Source organism: Ambystoma mexicanum, chromosome 9, assembly GCF_040938575.1.
Source record: "Ambystoma mexicanum isolate Mex_15411 chromosome 9, UKY_AmexF1_1, whole genome shotgun sequence".
Taxonomy (NCBI): Eukaryota; Metazoa; Chordata; class Amphibia; order Caudata; family Ambystomatidae; genus Ambystoma; species Ambystoma mexicanum.
The window spans coordinates 326,405,344-326,421,617 of NC_090931.1; the positions used below are offsets into that span (position 1 = coordinate 326,405,344).

At 50.9% G+C, this 16,274-nt stretch overlaps 1 protein-coding gene across 1 annotated transcript in view; it reads right to left on the reverse strand.

Annotated features, from left to right (window-relative positions):
- The window catches only part of MYBBP1A (MYB binding protein 1a), a 1,153,837-nt gene that overhangs the window by 908,573 nt on the left and 228,990 nt on the right, over window positions 1-16,274 (reverse strand). The gene's annotated exons all lie outside the window — the stretch shown is intronic.

The following is a 16,274-nucleotide window of genomic DNA, read 5'->3' on the forward strand; positions in this document are numbered from 1 at the left end:
GGCTTACTTGCAGGAGATGGTGAAGGTGCCGAGAATAGCTGTTCCTGCTATTCCAAGGGTCGAAGTACCAGTACAGGCCTTCTGGTTCGATCAAAGGTGAAAAGGGTTTCACAAGGCGACAGCAGTGCAGAGGAGAAGTCCTTCAGCGAGTCACCAGCGATTCCTCGGTCCAGCCTCTTGGTTGCAGGATACTTGGCTCCTGTATTCCTTCGTTCGTGAGAACTCAGGAGATCGACATGGTAGTGGTGTTTCCAGCCCCCTCTTATCCACGGTTCCCTTTGCGCCAAAACAGAGGGGACCCAATGGGAGATCCGCTCATCAACACTCACACCATTCGTGGACCAATCATGGACCACGGTGGTCCCAGGCATTCACACCACCCTAGACTCTCTGGCACCCAGGATGTGTATTGGGACCAGACATCCCAGCCCACATCCTAGAGGCACACACAAGACATGTAGAAGCCCCCGAAAGCATCCATGTTTCGCTGGAAAGTACATGCCCAAATAAGGAAGGCCCCGGGTCGGCTGGACCTGGGGAAGGTGAAGGGAGCAAGACGGTCAGCGGACAGGACAAAGGAGCCTCGTGGTCTGGCCATTTTGGGAGCCAGGCCACCATTTTGGGTTAAGCGCGGAAAACGCGCTTAGAACGCCAAAAGGAGCTCAAAACACAAGAAACGATCGCTGCCACCATTCCCGTCCCTGAATCACTTGCACCGATCAGATACAATCCTAAACGAGTATCTAGGGCCTGTAGAAGGCTAGAGACCCAAGAGAGCTGTAACTTAGCTTACAGTGCCCTCTCGTGTCAAGCCCCTCTGAGATCCAGTTTAGAGAAGATCAGAGGAACCCAACTGGTCTAGAAAGCCGCAACATGATAAAAGAAACTACGGGAAACAGCGTTCCCCGGTACTGACTGTCTTAAGGGCATGTCAGTTTCCCCATAAGAAAGGAGCGAAAGCCCAGAGGAGTGCGGCAGAAGGCTGCACTTCTCTGGCAAAGTCAAGAACAAGGTGAAAAACAACAGCAAAAAGTTTAGGGGTTGCCACATGGAAGGAAAATTACCTACAATTACGAAATCTTTCCTAACAATGGTATGCAGCAACACAGCTTCTGCCTCGTCCACTCCCCTGGCCCCCTTCCATGGGACAACCACCCACCCCCTCCGTCACAGTAAAAATCCTTGGATGCACTATGGACTCTGGCCTAACCCTCTCCCGACAGATCAACAATGTATCTAAATCTTGTCACTACCAAATTCTCAGGAGCATTTTCCCCTACCTCTTCTTCCAAAACAGACTTGCCGCTGTTATGTCCACTGTAAAGTCGAGACTGGACTAAGCCAACTCCCTTTACCTAGGAGTCCCGGCATACCGCTGCTACTAAAATGCTACTAGCCCTGGGTCCAAGAGACCACACCTCTCCAGCTCTCAGAACCCTCCACTGGCTCCCAGTTGGACGAAGGGCCTCCTTCAAGACCCTGTGCATCACTCATCGTGCAGTGCACAAGACCGGCCCTCTATACCTGCAAGATAAGCTAAAACCTTACATCCCACCCCGCCCCTTAAGATAAAGCTCTGCCCTCCTTTTAGTGATGCCTGCCAACCACCTCTGTGAGGATCGGAGGATCTGGTTTCTCAGCATTGGCCCGGCTGTGGAACTCGCTTCCACCTCACATTCGACACACCCAAGACTATATGACATTCCAAAAATTACTAAAAACATGGCTCTTTCCATAAACACCAACGATAAATCTAAAATATGTCTGAACTCCAACAACCCAAAGACTAAATACACAATCAATCAGACTTCTCTTCCAGGGGTTGAATGACCCCAGATCCTACCCACAGGATAGGTTGGATGGAGTGGATGAAGGGAATGGATTGACGAAATGGGTGGATGGCATGGATTATGTGGATGCATGTATGGAGTGACGGATGGAGATGACGTAATGAATGGAACAGATAGACGCACGTGAAATGAAGAGATCGAATGTATGGCACAGATGCATGTGGAATGAATGGAGGGTATGTATATAGAGTGGATAGAATAGATGAACTAGAGAGAATAAACAAAACTAAGAACTAATGGATGGAGCGGATGTGTGGAAGGAATGGATGATGGAGGGGATCGATGGAATGGCTGGATGCAATAGATGAAAGGATGGACGGATGGAAGGGATGGATGGGTGCAATGGATGGAATGGATAGAATTAATTAAGTACTTGGAACTAAACATTAGCCTGTACTGGACCCCCGACAGGATTGTGAATGTTAGCCTGTGAATGTTTGCCTGAGTCGCTTATGGAAGGAAGTGCAAATGTTGGCATTTCCAACACTTGGGTGGAGCTGTGAACGTTGGCCTGAGTCGCATCTGGATATAAATATGAAAGTAAATGTTGACATATGTAATCACAGTGTACCCTGCCCTCCTGTTCCCCATACTGTTGCTATATATCTGTATTCCCCACCCCCCTGTCTCTGTGTCCGTCTGTCTCTGTGCTCCCTGCCATCCTGTTAGCGTGCCTGGTCTCGGGCGCTTTAAAGATAATCATATCACATCACTACGCTTACTCTCTACTATACACCATCATTCAACTAGAACACAGCTATACCACCGATTAATATACTTCACATACGAATACTACCCCATGAACACCTCATCACTCTATTAAAACGCAGCTAGCCAAGCACATTCCAGCTTAGTCACTCACATATGCGTCCTTTAAGCCTAACAGCCAGAGCCCAGCCTGGGTGTCCACCCACCAGACTGCACACATCCAACTGATATCTCCAGCACCACACCTAACGCTAGGATGCAGTTACCTCCCGACAATTACATCAGCTGCACACATCTGGTGCACCAACGCACCCTACAACACCATCTCCCTCTGCTGACGAGAACTACTGATCCCGAAGGCGTTCAACCTACCAGCGCTTTGAGGTTATACAAATGATGTATATAGCGCTATATAAATGCCAAGTAACATAACTATAGAAGGTTTGTTTATTCCTTTCCATCTATAGCTTCCCCTTTAACATGTATTACTAGCACTAAAATGCCTTTTCACTGGACCCCGGCTGCTCAAGCAGCCTTTGATACTCTCAAATCGGATTTCACAACTGCTCCAGTGCAACATCCAGACCTGTTACAGCCATTTTTTGTCAAAGCAGATGCATCGGGCATTGCAGTAGGTGCTGTCTTGTCACATAAATGCCCGGGTACAGGCAAGGTACATCCGGTCGCTTTGTTTTCCCGGAAACTAAACCCTTCAGAGAAGAATGACACTATCACAGAACGCAGGTGATTAAGGCTGCCTTTGCAGAATGGAGACACCATCTGCTAGGAGCTCGCCACACGGTTACTGTGTATACTAACCACCACAACCTTTTGGCCCTGAAAACACTAAAATGTTTGTCAGCTCGACAAGCGCGTTGGCATTCGGTCTTTTCATTATTTGACATCACCTATTGCCCAGCCGCTCATCACTCAAAGGCTGATGCCCTCTCCCGCATAGGAGATCCTGCTTCTATATCGAAAGAAGACCAATACTTCTTGTAACCTCACCAGGTGGCCTGTGGTTGCACACCACAACCCTCGCTTAGAGAACTCCAGAAATGGACTACAGTCACCCAAGGAACTCAGACTTAAATTCCAATGTTAATTACCTACCTTATATTCAGCAGAAGATTTATATTCCTACTGAAGAGACAAGGAGTGCTCTCCAGTAGTGTCATGATTCACAGATAGCAGTACACCCAGGCAGGCAAAAAACACTTGACTTGCTGGGAAGATGGTGTTGGTGGCCCTCTATGACATGTGATGTTCTTGAGTAGATCACCACATGCTCTATATGGGCCCAATGCAAGAACCAATGCACAAAACCCCTGGGCCTTTTGCGCCTTCTTCCAGTCCCCCAGAAATCCTGTGTTAGGCAAGATTGTATGTAGTAATCCTGTGGGAGACTACACCAGCCTTGTCCTCTGGGCAATGGGTAACACAACCTTTGGTATTGGACTGTACTACAAAAGTTGGCAAAGTGACTGAGCAGCCAGGCTCATCTCAAGAGGGGTCAACGTGAGCTGTAGGGTTTTAACAGATTAACAGTGACCGGTAATCAGATAACACTTATGCTTTATTAACACTTTATTGATTCAATATTTATTAATTTAACAGTCAGTTTTAAAATAAGCCTTCTTTAGAAATGGGGCAATTGACAACAATTAAATACACTTCAACAATACACTCCTTCAGTTTCAGTTAAGTAAGTAAGTAGATACCCTTTTGGGATGTCTCACACACTTCCTACACGCTGAGGTGACTTCAATAGCTAGGACACTGGACATTGATATATCATTTTACGCTTGGATACAATACTGGAGTTGTGGAAAAAGGGAAGGTTAGTGAAGAAAACAATGGTTAACACGTTTCTCCAAGCAGATAAGTACTTTACAATCCGCCAATGAACTACAGGTTAACCCTTTCCCAACTATACAAGTGAGGTATGTATGACTTAATGAGGGACAGATCAACACAAAGTCAGAGGGTAAGAAGAGTCTACAGGGAGCAAGGACAGACAAGGTCAGTTGAGCAAAGTCCAGGAGAGCTGAGGCACTTCTTGAAGATGGCACAAAAGCCAGGAGTCTTGCACAATGTTAAGAGTTTTGTAGTAAAAAATATCACTGTTGGGCCACAAGCTGGAAGGCTATGAGAAGCAAAGATGCAAGCAACTCTGCAAAGGGCAGCAAATGCAAGTTTCCAGTGAGAGCAGGCAAGCCAGACACAACCAGAGTTAAGTACCCCTAGTTACACAGTACCTCAAGTCTGAAGAAAGGTATCCAGCTGCCTTCTGTTCGTGTTGTAGTCCTGCAGATCCTGGGCCTCAGTCGTGGGGACAAGAGGGAGGACGTCTGCGGATTACTGCACTACGATTTGAAGATCGGCAGCAGCAATGGGCACAATTCAGATCAGCGGAACTTCGCGGTTTCAGGTACTCGCAAATAACACCACTGCAGTTCTTGGACACCTTGTGGACTTTCCGTGCTTCTGGGGTCCAGCACTGTTGAGGTGGCTCAGGCCTGGTCAGTCCTGCTTCGAGGGTAGTCCCTGGAGCTCGATCCGGCTTAAAAAATATGCACTCAATTCTGGTCTTCTCTAGCCAATTCAAAATATGGAGCTTCAGCAATGCAGCAGGGCTTCACCTGGCAAACCAACGGCCCAGGAGGGTGCAGCAAGCTTCTCTTGCAGTTTCTTCTTCGATTCCTTCTTCCAGTGGTCGACTCCGCCTTCCTTGCAAAAGACCTCACCTTTTATGCAAGTTTTTCCCATTCATTCGCAGCCTAGCTGTCACTCACAGCAGGGTGGCTATCATCCAAGGACATCACCTTTGGGTGCATTCCTGTAAGCAAGGAGACTAAGCACAGGGAGTTTCGGGAACCTCCCTCACTTCCTGCCCATTCAGACACGCTGGAGCCACAGGCAGGTTTCACCTGTGAAACCCACCAAAGTCAAAATGAACAAAGGGACCAAACCTTGTTTGGCGTGCAGAGTAAATCTCAAGAAGGACCTTACAAACAAGAAATGGCGAAAAAGACTACGAGGGCCATTTTGACAAAATGGGTACCCATGCGTGCAATACTACAGCTGATGATTCAGCCTGCGGTAAAAATGCACAATGGTGGGAAAATTAAACCACTGCCACCAGCCATTAATTGTACGAAGGATAACAATAATGTTTTACATGAGAAGGTAGACAAAGGGGATACTAAGTGACCCCTCCAGCACTATGTAAGATTGTGTGTGCTGAGTCTACAAAGAGAAAAAGGTAAGTAAAGTCAATTTCACTTTACTATTCTCGGAAACCATAGTTTATCCAAGAGAAGGTATTTCAACCTTAGCAACATTCCAAAGGACGTTTCTGTCACAATACAAAAAGATGAGGCCTATGGAGTTGTTCAGACTTCAAAACCAAAAGAAACAGTTCAAATCAGAGAAAAAAAATCATGAGAGAGTGGGGAAAAAGGTCTCTCTCTCCAGGATAAAAAATTAAATGTCCTACAAGTCCAGCAAAAGAGCTGGGGGCCTCTAAGGTAGAAGGGAATTAGCACAGAAATGATAATTCTCCCTAACACCCTGGTATATGGTGTCAATGGACTTCATTGCAGAATTCCATCCTGTACAGGGTGACGATACTCTTTGGGTCGTTATTGATTATTTACTAAAATGGCATTTTTGTTCCTTGCCAGGGAATACCATCGGCTCCATTGTTGGCAGATCTGTTTTCGAAATATATATTCTGATATTTTGGGTTGCCTGATACCATTATTTCAGACAGGGGTTCCCAATTTATGTCCCATTTTTGGATGGCTTTGACCGCCTCGTTTGGCATAGAGGATGGTTATTCCAGCACTTATCTCCCACAAACTAATGGACAGACAGGAGAATGAATGCCACTTGGAACAGTATCTGTTGTCTATGCCTCCAACACCAAAACAGCTGGTTATCTGTGTTGCCCACGGCTGAGTTTGCATATAATTCCCTGTATTCCTCGACTAAACCATCTCCTTTTTATGCACTATACGGGCAACATCCTAGATCCATTCCTCTGGATCCATCCCTCCCGCTACATAACCTTGCAGCTACTGATTGCGTCCGTAACCTCTCCATTACAGATGGATATCAAAGTACATCTGACAAGCCCAAAAATGGACCAAGAAATATGCGGATACCCACCGCACCCCTGCTCCCTTGTATGAGACAGGGATGATGGTCTGGCTCTCAACTAAGAACCCGAAACAGCCGGGGGAAAAAAAAAACGACTGCCCCGATACATTGGCCCTCATAGCATTGCTTATGTCCTGAATCCTGCAGTGGTTCGCCTGGATGTCCCCAGACACTGGAGTATCCATCCAGTGTTTCAGGTTTCGTTGTTGAAACCCTATCTGACCAACACCAGTGTACGTGAACCAACTGCCACTCTGATGGTGGCGGGATCTGAGGAGTATGAAGTAAGCGCAATACTGGACACTAAAGTGTGTAAAGGGGCACATTTCTACCTTATTGATTGGAAAGGCTATGGCCCGGAGGACAGGACATGGGAGCAGGCGGAAGACGTTCATGCGCCTCTGTTGCTGGCTCGATTTCATGCATCCCGCGGAGTATCTTTCTCTTTGGGGAAGGATACTGTCACGGTTCGCTGCGCGAAGCAAAGCTTGTGTGGCGGGCAGCTTCGGCTTCCCTTGTCACTGTTACGCAGGTTGCGGTTGCCATGGCGCCTATGGCAAAGCCCTGAGTATAGCGTGTTGAGTAAAATCCTTTGCTGCCATGGTTACCTGATGCAAGGAGCCACTGCAATGCTGAAGGACTTCCGGAGTTCCATAAAGGTAGAACACTTCCGGCTATCAGCGCTTCTAATTGAAGTTGACGCTGCAGTGTTTGCTCTGTTCCTTCCTGAACAGCTCGTTTACCTTGTTCCTTTGTTGGGGTTTGATTCCCGATTCAGGATTTCCTTGCTGCTGCCTTGCCTTTTTCCACGCGGCATACGAACTCCGATTATCCTACAGAATACTATTACTACTTTTCTGCCATTCTGTCATGTGGAAAACAAACATTGCTTATCCCGCGGATTACTATTCCCAGCCCCACCCTGGACTGACCTCGGACTGCTTTACCGGATTGTTTGGATTCTTCTTGGCTATGAATATATATGGACCGTGTTTTTTGTTTTTTCTTTATTATTGTTCTGGATCTCGGTGGACATTTAAACATTGAAGATAAGGCCTTCCCAAAAAGACGCTCTGCAGTGTTCTGCTGCATAGTCGCTAGAGCATCCTGGTGCCGTTCGGGGTAGGTCCTTACTAACCTTCCTTTTTTTGTTTTACCCTCCTCGATTTTCTCACTGGATATAATCCTGTCTACTGGAAAGATTGTTTCTTCATCACCTGTTTTGAAGATTCCGTTATGCATTTCTATTAGGGGCGTGGGGAGGAGTGAAGACAGCATTATCACCCAACAATAGGATAAAGGATTTAGTATCCTCGCTATCAGGTTTTTTCTATTACCTTTCTTCACCCTCTTCTAGTACTAAATCCATTCCTTTCTTCTTTACAGCCTGGCACATACCAAGGTAGTATAATTGCTCTTTTGCTCTAATTGCTGTCCTGTCTGTAGATAAAAACAGATGGGGTGGTTTTTAGAGAAAAAGGTCACCCTGTATTCAGGAGACCACGGCTCACGGGGTTTAAAGCATAAGAAATTGAAACGCCAGCCACAGTTTATACCTCTTGAGTATAAAGCTCTGTGGTGGTGGTTTCAACAAGCTACCAGGACAGGGGTGCTCCTGGAGTACTTCATGTTGTCTGAAAGAGTTTTCCGACAATGAAAATTTGTTTGGGAGTAGGTTTGTGGCAGCTACTATTTTTTGCTACACCACCCTGTAGTTTTACTGCCTAGGCAGCCAAATGGCCAAATATAGCAGCCATTTGGTCTGCAATGCATATTAAATATCCTACACTTCTACCCATTTTGTTTTGATGTCTTCTCCTTTTGTGTTTGTACAATGGTGAAATGACAAAAATAGCCAATATGACTGCCTACCTACGCACACTGTCTGGTATCCAGGTTTGCACTGAGGGTCTGCCAGACATCTGAATCCACATCGCTGAATGAATGCAGGGAAAGTGAGTTTCAAAAACCTCTCTCTAAAGGCAATTTGTGTAACACCATTTGTTGAGGCCAACACATACACTGACCTTAATGGGGGCTGAGATGGATTTTCAGAATCAGCCCTGTGGACAGCTTCCAAGAGGCCGCTTTAACATGGGAAGGCACTAATATCTATCCAAGCTCTATCTATGTAGTGTAATTGAGCAGTAAGGGTTACACTTAGGAGTGTGTGAGGTGTGAGTAAGGGTTCAGTTAAGCACTCATCGAGCTCTCTTAACACAAATTAGGCAGAAAGAAAAAAAAAAATACAAATCTTTATTTAGGCCTTGGAAACTTAGCATTTTAAAACCACATGTATGTAACACACTAAACACACTCCTATATAATACACATTCACTTTTGAAGTGCTCTGGCTACAGAGTGCAAACACTTTACTTTTTCTCAGTCAGTCAAAGGGTTTATTCGGATCAAATTATCCATCAAAAATATACAAAAATACAATGACAGTACATATAACAAAAGTTATTGCTCACAATTACATATAAAAGGCAATTTTCCAAAAATAAAAACACCAATCAAAACACAGCTCTCTATAAAAGTGGGTAAGATCATATAACGAACAAGAAAGGTCATAAGGAACAAGTTACTTACCTGTAACTGTTGTTCTCCAGCATGGGTCTGGCATGGATTCACATGCTCATGAATATTCCCCGTCGTCAGGCTGGGAATCCTCGGTAAAGAAAAAACCAGTATCAGTTTCGTTTCTGATCTGTCTTTCGTAGTAATAACCAATCACTGGTCTCTGCGTCATACTGACCACAGCCAATGACTGCCCTCTACCTAAGCACCGCCTCTGGCAGCCATCTTCAGATTTGGAAGCACGTGAAGTGGCAGTATGACCAAGTGAAGAGCCGCAGAGGGGTAGGCGGGAGAGTTCGCATGTGAATCCATGCCAGACCCATGCTGGAGAACAACAGTTACAGGTAAGTAACTTGTTCCTTCTCCAGCATGGGGTCTGGCATGGATTCACATGCTCATGAATAAAGAATACATAGCAGTACACACATGCACAACCACGGGAGGTGGCAAAGGCTCAACATTAAGCATCACATCAACTCAACATTAAGCATCTTACCTCCTCACCAGGCTCACCTCAGGCGAACAGGTTGCGCAGCACTGCTTGGCCGACCCTGGACTCCTCCCTGGAATCCCGGTCGACGCAGTAGAATTTCGTGAAGGTGTGCGTCGACCTCCACGTAGCAGCCCTGCATATGTCCAGCAGGGGCACACCAGATAGGAACGCCGTGGTAGCTGCGATCGCTCTGGTGGAATGGGCTCTCGGACGGCCAGGCAGCGGTCGGTTTGCCAACCGGTGACAGCACATGATACAGCCGGAGAGCCATCTGGAGATGGAAGCCTTCGAGAGAGCCTTCCCCTGATTGACAGGTCCAAAGTTCACAAAGAGTTGTGACGTCTTCCGAAAACCCTTCGTGCGGTCCACGTAGAACTTCAGCGCTCTAGCTACATCCAGCGAGTGCAAAGTCCTCTCAGCCGGCGACGAAGGCGACGGGAAGAACACAGGTAACACCAAGGGTTCGTTGAGATGGAAGTCCGACGGTACCTTGGGCATGAAGGAGGGGTGCGTCCTGAGCACTACCCTCGTGTCGTGGAAAGTCAAGTACGGGGCCTTGCAGGAAAGGGCCTGGATCTCTCCCACTCGTCGTGCGGAGGTGATGGCCACAAGAAAAGCTGTTTTCCACGATAGAAACTTCAACGGGGCCGAGTGCAGAGGCTCGAACGGAGGTCCCATGAGCTTGGTCAGCACCACGTTGAGCTCCCACGCCGGGGCCGGAGCCTTCACCGGCGGGAACGATCTGAACAGTCCCTTCATGAACTCTTTCACCAGACGATGAGACCACAAGGACGTCCGCCCCGTGGTTCTGGTGTATCGGGAGATCGCAGCAAGATGAATCTTGATGGACGCGTGTGCCAGACCAGCTTTGGCCAGCGTCAGCAGGTACGGCAGTACTTGGGGGGCCGTAATCCGTAGAGGGTTAATCTTCTGTGCGTGGCACCAGACAGAGAACCTCTTCCATTTGTGTCCGTAGCATTTAAGAGTCGAGGACGCCCTGGCCTTTGCAAGAACCTCTCTGCAATCGGCCGGTATGTCGTATCCTCCAAACTCTAGCGCTGCAGGAGCCAGGCCTGCAAGTTCAGCGACTTCGGGTCGTGGTGGAGGATGGCGCCTCCTTCCCTGGAGAGTAGATCCGCGTCCGCCGGCAGCTTGATCGGCGGGGACGCTGACAAGTCCAGAAGGTCCGGGAACCATATCTGCCTCGGCCACGCAGGTGCGACGAGGATCATCCTGCACCGTGACCTCTTGAGCTGGTTGACGAGCCGGATTAGCAGAGGTAAGGGAGGGAACGCGTAGAGGAACAGGCCCTCCCAGGGGAACGAGAAAGCATCGCCCATGCTCCTCGTCTGGGGAAACCTGCTGGCGAACCTCCGGCACTTGGTGTTCGTCGCCGTCGCGAACAGGTCGATCTGGGGTGTGCCCCACCGTCGGAAGAGGCGATCCACCAGATCCTGCCGTAGTTCCCACTCGTGGCACGAGCGCAGCTCCCTGCTGAGTGAGTCGGCGATGGTGTTTTTTATCCCTGCCAGATGAAACGGCACCAGAAAAATCCCTTGGGCAACGGCCCAATGCCACAGGTCCTGCGCCTCCTTGGACAGCGCTGGGGACCTGGTTCCGCCCTGTTTCCTGATGTAAAACATGGTGGTGGTGTTGTCGGTGAAGATCCTCACCACCTTGCCCTTGAGGGACGGAAGGAAGGACCTGAGGGCCCAAAACACTGCACGGAGCTCCAGGACGTTGATATGCAGGGACTTCTCCGTCGGGAGCCAGAGTCCCCTTGCGTGCAGATTTTCGGTGTGCGCTCCCCACCCTTCCAGGGAGGCATCCGTGGTCACAGTCTCCTGGTGGGCTGGGGTCTGGAAGTCCATGCCCGCCGTCAGATGCGCGCGGGTGCCCCACCACCGTATCGCTCGTCGGAAACTCTCGTCGAGCTTGATCCTTTCCTCGAAGCTGCCCGTCGTCTGGATCCAGCGCGCATCCAGGAATTCTTGCAACGGGCGCATCCGGAGCCTGCACATGGGAATGAGGTAGATGCAGGAAGACATCATCCCGAGGAGGGACTTGATGGACCTCACTTTGGCCGCGTCGGCCACCAACATCCGTTGCACCTTGCCCAAGATGGTCCTGGTCCTCTCCTCCGACGGGGAGGCCAGAAGGGACACTGTGTCGAGCCTGGCTCCCAGAAACAGTGCGACTTGCGCGGGCACCAGGTGGGATTTGGCGTAGTTCACGGAGAATCCCAGGTCCGTGAGGAGTTGGACGGTCCTTGCCGTGTGGACCACGGCGAGCTCCCTCGTCTTGGCGCGGATGAGCCAGTCGTCCAGGTAGGGGTAGACGTGAATCCCCTCGCGGCGCAGCTGCGCCGCCACCGGTGCGAGGCACTTGGTGAATACCCTGGGTGCTGACCGTAGTCCGAAGGGAAGGGCTTTGAACTGGTAATGACGCCCTTGGACCACGAATCTGAGGAATTTGCGGTGCCCCTTTAGGATGGGAATGTGGAAGTAGGCATCCTCCAAATCCAACGACGATAGGAAGTCTCCTTCCTCCAGCTGACCCAGGACGTGCTGGAGGGTGACCATCCGGAACTTCTGCGCCTTGATGAACTTGTTCAGACGTCGCAGGTCTAGGATGGGGCGCCATCCTCCCGTCTTCTTCTTCACGAGGAAGTATCTTGAGTAGACTCCGGAGCCCCGAAGCCTCTTGGGGACGAGTTCGATGGCGCCCTTTCTGAGCATCGCCTTTACCTCCAGGAGAAGTTGAGGGACGTGAAGTTCTTTCCTGGCCACGGGGGGGACGCGCGGGCACCTTCTTTGAAACTCGAGCGCGTGGCCCCGGGCCAGGGCGTCCAGCACCCAACGGTCGGTGGAGATGGGACTCCCACACGCTGACGAAGCCCGCCAGCCGGCCTCCCACCGGGGTGCTTCGGTGGGGGCCCGACCCCACGGCCGGTTCAATCCTGCTTGGACGCGGCCTTGCCGCCTTGACCTCCTTGGCGACGACGGCGGGGTCCGCTAGACTTGCCTCGTCCTCTGTAGGCCTCTTGCGACGACGAGCGGGCCGCTTGACGGTAGGAAGCGAAACCGCCGCCGGAACCTTTGGAGGCGCCCTTGCCTCCGCCGCTCCGAAAGGGCGTCCGTCGTTGCAGGACTCCAAGGGCCCGGGCCGTCTCAGTATCCGCCTTGATGGCCTGAAGGGAATCGTCCACTGTCTTCCCAAACAGGTTGTTCCCGTCGAAGGGCATGTCCAGGACTCTGGTCTGGACGTCCTGCCGGAAGTCCGTAGCTTTGAGCCATCCACGACGTCGAAGGCAAACGCCGTTGCCCAGCTGGCGGAACCCGGTGTCGGCGATGTCCGTCGCCACGGTGATGGCGTGGTCCGAGGCCACCTCACCTTCCTGCAGGATCTCAAGGGCCTCCGCCCTCTTGTCGTCCGGCAGAAAATCCAGCAGGGGAGCTATCTTGTACCAGAGCTCCCTGTCGTAGCGGGCCACGATAGCCAAGGCGTTGGCCGCTTTAATCGTCGTCGCTGCCGACGAGATGACTCTACGTCCCATAGCATCCAATTTCTTTCCCTCGCCGTCCGGCGGGGAAGTCGATGTGGAGGCCGCACCCCCCCCCCCCCCGCTTTCTTCCTGGCTGCCGCGGAGACGACGGAGTCCGGGGTAGGCTGCGCCCGGAGGCATAGGGGGGCCGTGTCCGGGACCCGGTACTTTTTCTCGTACCGGTCTCTTCTAGCTGGCGTCGTGGAAGGGTTCTTGAGGAGGGAAAGGCCCTCATCCCAAATGTCGTCCAACAGAGGCACTGCGAGGACCGTCTTCCTCTTGGCCTCGCGCCGCTGATAAAGGAAGCCTTCCTTTTTCTTCTCCTCAGGGCAGAGTTGGAAAAGCTCGGAAGCCCTGGAGATCATGGAGTGGAAAGATCCGATCTCGTCGGGCGGAGAAGCCCTGGTGGGAGGCGACGACGGAAAATCCTCGTCGTATGCCTCGTCGTCCGTACCCGTCGCTGCCGTGTCAGTCCCCGTATCATCCCCTCGGGTGGACGGGGAGGAGGGCTGGAAGGGGCGCGACGGTTGAAAAGGAGGTGGTGGCTGGATCCTTCTTTTCTTGGTAGGGGGAACACCAGAAGGTCCCGGTTCTGGATCCCCCGACGGGAGAGGTTCCTCCGTCGGTAACGGTAGCCTCGTCCTTATCTCGGAGCATAAGGACTGTATGGCCAACAAAATGGCCGCCGAGTTGTCTTGCGGCGCTGGCAGAGGGGAATCCGACGGGCGAGCAGGGGCCCCGTCGGTATCCTCGACGATGTCGTCGTCGTCACCTGCGTCGGGGTCCATTCCGACGGGCTGGCCTTCTTCCACGCCTAGGCCGTGGCTTAAGACCTCGATCAGCTCCTCTTCTGAGGTTGAGGCCGAATCTACGACGACGCCCTGCCCCCCCTTCTTCCCCACGGAGGGTTTCACGGGGGTCCTATCGATGGGCACAAAGGAAGACTCCCTCCGAGGAGGCAGGGAGATTCTGGGCCCTGAGGTCGCCACCACTGGTGCAGCCACCACAGGCTGAGCCAGGGCCGCCGCGACCGTTTCGATAGAGGGCTTGGTCGGATGGATCAAGGCCTTCACCACCTTAGGTGCGCTCACCGCCTTATCCTTGAGGGAGGGGGCACTGCCACGCTCCTCCTCTGCCTTAGAGCTCGACCGGGGCCTCTCCAGGAGCTTCGCCGGGTGCTCGGCCTTCCTCTTACCCGACCCAGAGCATTGGCTCGTGGTTGATGGTGCCGGGGAGGGTGCGCCCTGCCTGGCGCCCGTAGAGCCCGACCGTTCGGCGCTCCCGGTGCCAGCGGACTCGCGGTGCTTGGCCTTATGTTGGGCCCCCGTCGCCGGGGCGCCCTCAAAGGTCTTAGAAGACCGCTCGGATTTCTTCTTCTTCTCGCCAGACGGGCTCTTACCCTCCAGCCAGTTGGCGAGACGTTGATGGCGGTCCTTCATGGTCCGTTCCGACATGTTGCCGCAAAACGCACAGTCCTTCTCCACGTGCGTCTTGTCCTCATGAAGGCAGTAAAGGCAGAAAGAGTGTTCGTCCTCCTTGAAGACGTTCTGCAGCTGGCATCCAGGGCAGACCCTGAACAGCTTTCCGGCCGTCGAGCTTCCCTTCTCCTGGGCCATCTCCGAGACCGGGCCTGAGAAGCTTCTGGATTCCTCCGAAGTGTAGCTCGACGAAATCTTCACCCTTGAGGGGCACAGATGAATCCGACACGGGTCCCCGTTGATCGGATGTAGGATCGGTGGAGCTTGAGGCTCTTTTGACCGAAAGAATCGAAGTTTTTTGTGAAAAAAGCGCGAAAAATAGCACTAACGCTCGAGAGCAATAGCACGAGGATCCCAACACATGAACGTGCGGTAAAAATCTGAAGATGGCTGCCAGTGGCGGTGCTTAGGTAGAGGGCAGTCATTGGCTGTGGTCAGTATGACGCAGAGACCAGTGATTGGTTATTACTACGAAAGACAGATCAGAAACGAAACTGATACTGGTTTTTTCTTTACCGAGGATTCCCAGCCTGACGACGGGGAATATTCATGAGCATGTGAATCCATGCCAGACCCCATGCTGGAGAAATGCCAATACAAAGTCGATCCTATAGGGTGCATACTTAATTCATCAGGTTTAAACATTGGAGAATATTTATTACAAAGTGGGCAAGACAACCGCAAAATACTCCCAATTTATTTGGGGCAATACGCCTTCAGGTTGTTAAAGAAGTGGGCAATCTTCTGGGGCAGTTACATAAGCAGCTCCTTTCTTTGATGCATGGCTCTTTTAAAAAACAACAGTAGGGCGCAAGCTGTCAAGACAGTATGCTGTCAAAAGATATACAACTGCCGGGCTATAGGTACAGATGTTAGCTGACCCGAGCACTGGCAGTAGAGTAGACAAGCTGATACCATTATAGGCAGAGCAAAACAATAAGATGAACCATGTCCTTTCTATCTCCCCTGAGCTGCAACCAATGAAATCTAGCGTGGGTGAGCAGCCAGCGATCTCTCCTAGTGGAGCCCCAAATTAGATAGGGCTGGCTCTCCTCCACCCGGCTGATCACTGCATGCGCTCCGAGTTAGTTGCAAACTCCATGGGATCTCTCTCTCTCTTACACTCTTCTCGCATACTGCTTTTGTAGAATCTCATTTGGCTGTTAGCCAATAGATTAGCTGGGGGTGAGAGTGCCCAAATAGATTTCCACAGGACAATGCATCGTCAATATTACAGAGCCACAGGATTTTCCACCAGCTATCCCTAACCATTACGGACATGACAATAAAATGACATAAGGATGCAACTTCATTTGCCCAAAGCCTAATCCAAAACGTTACAGGAGCTAAGGCCCACTGGTCCTCCCAGAATTCCATTCCCAGTTCCCTGTGAATAGAGAAACAGGGAGCAGATCCCAGAAGACCCAATAACCACCTGAAAAAAGTGTTCTCCACCC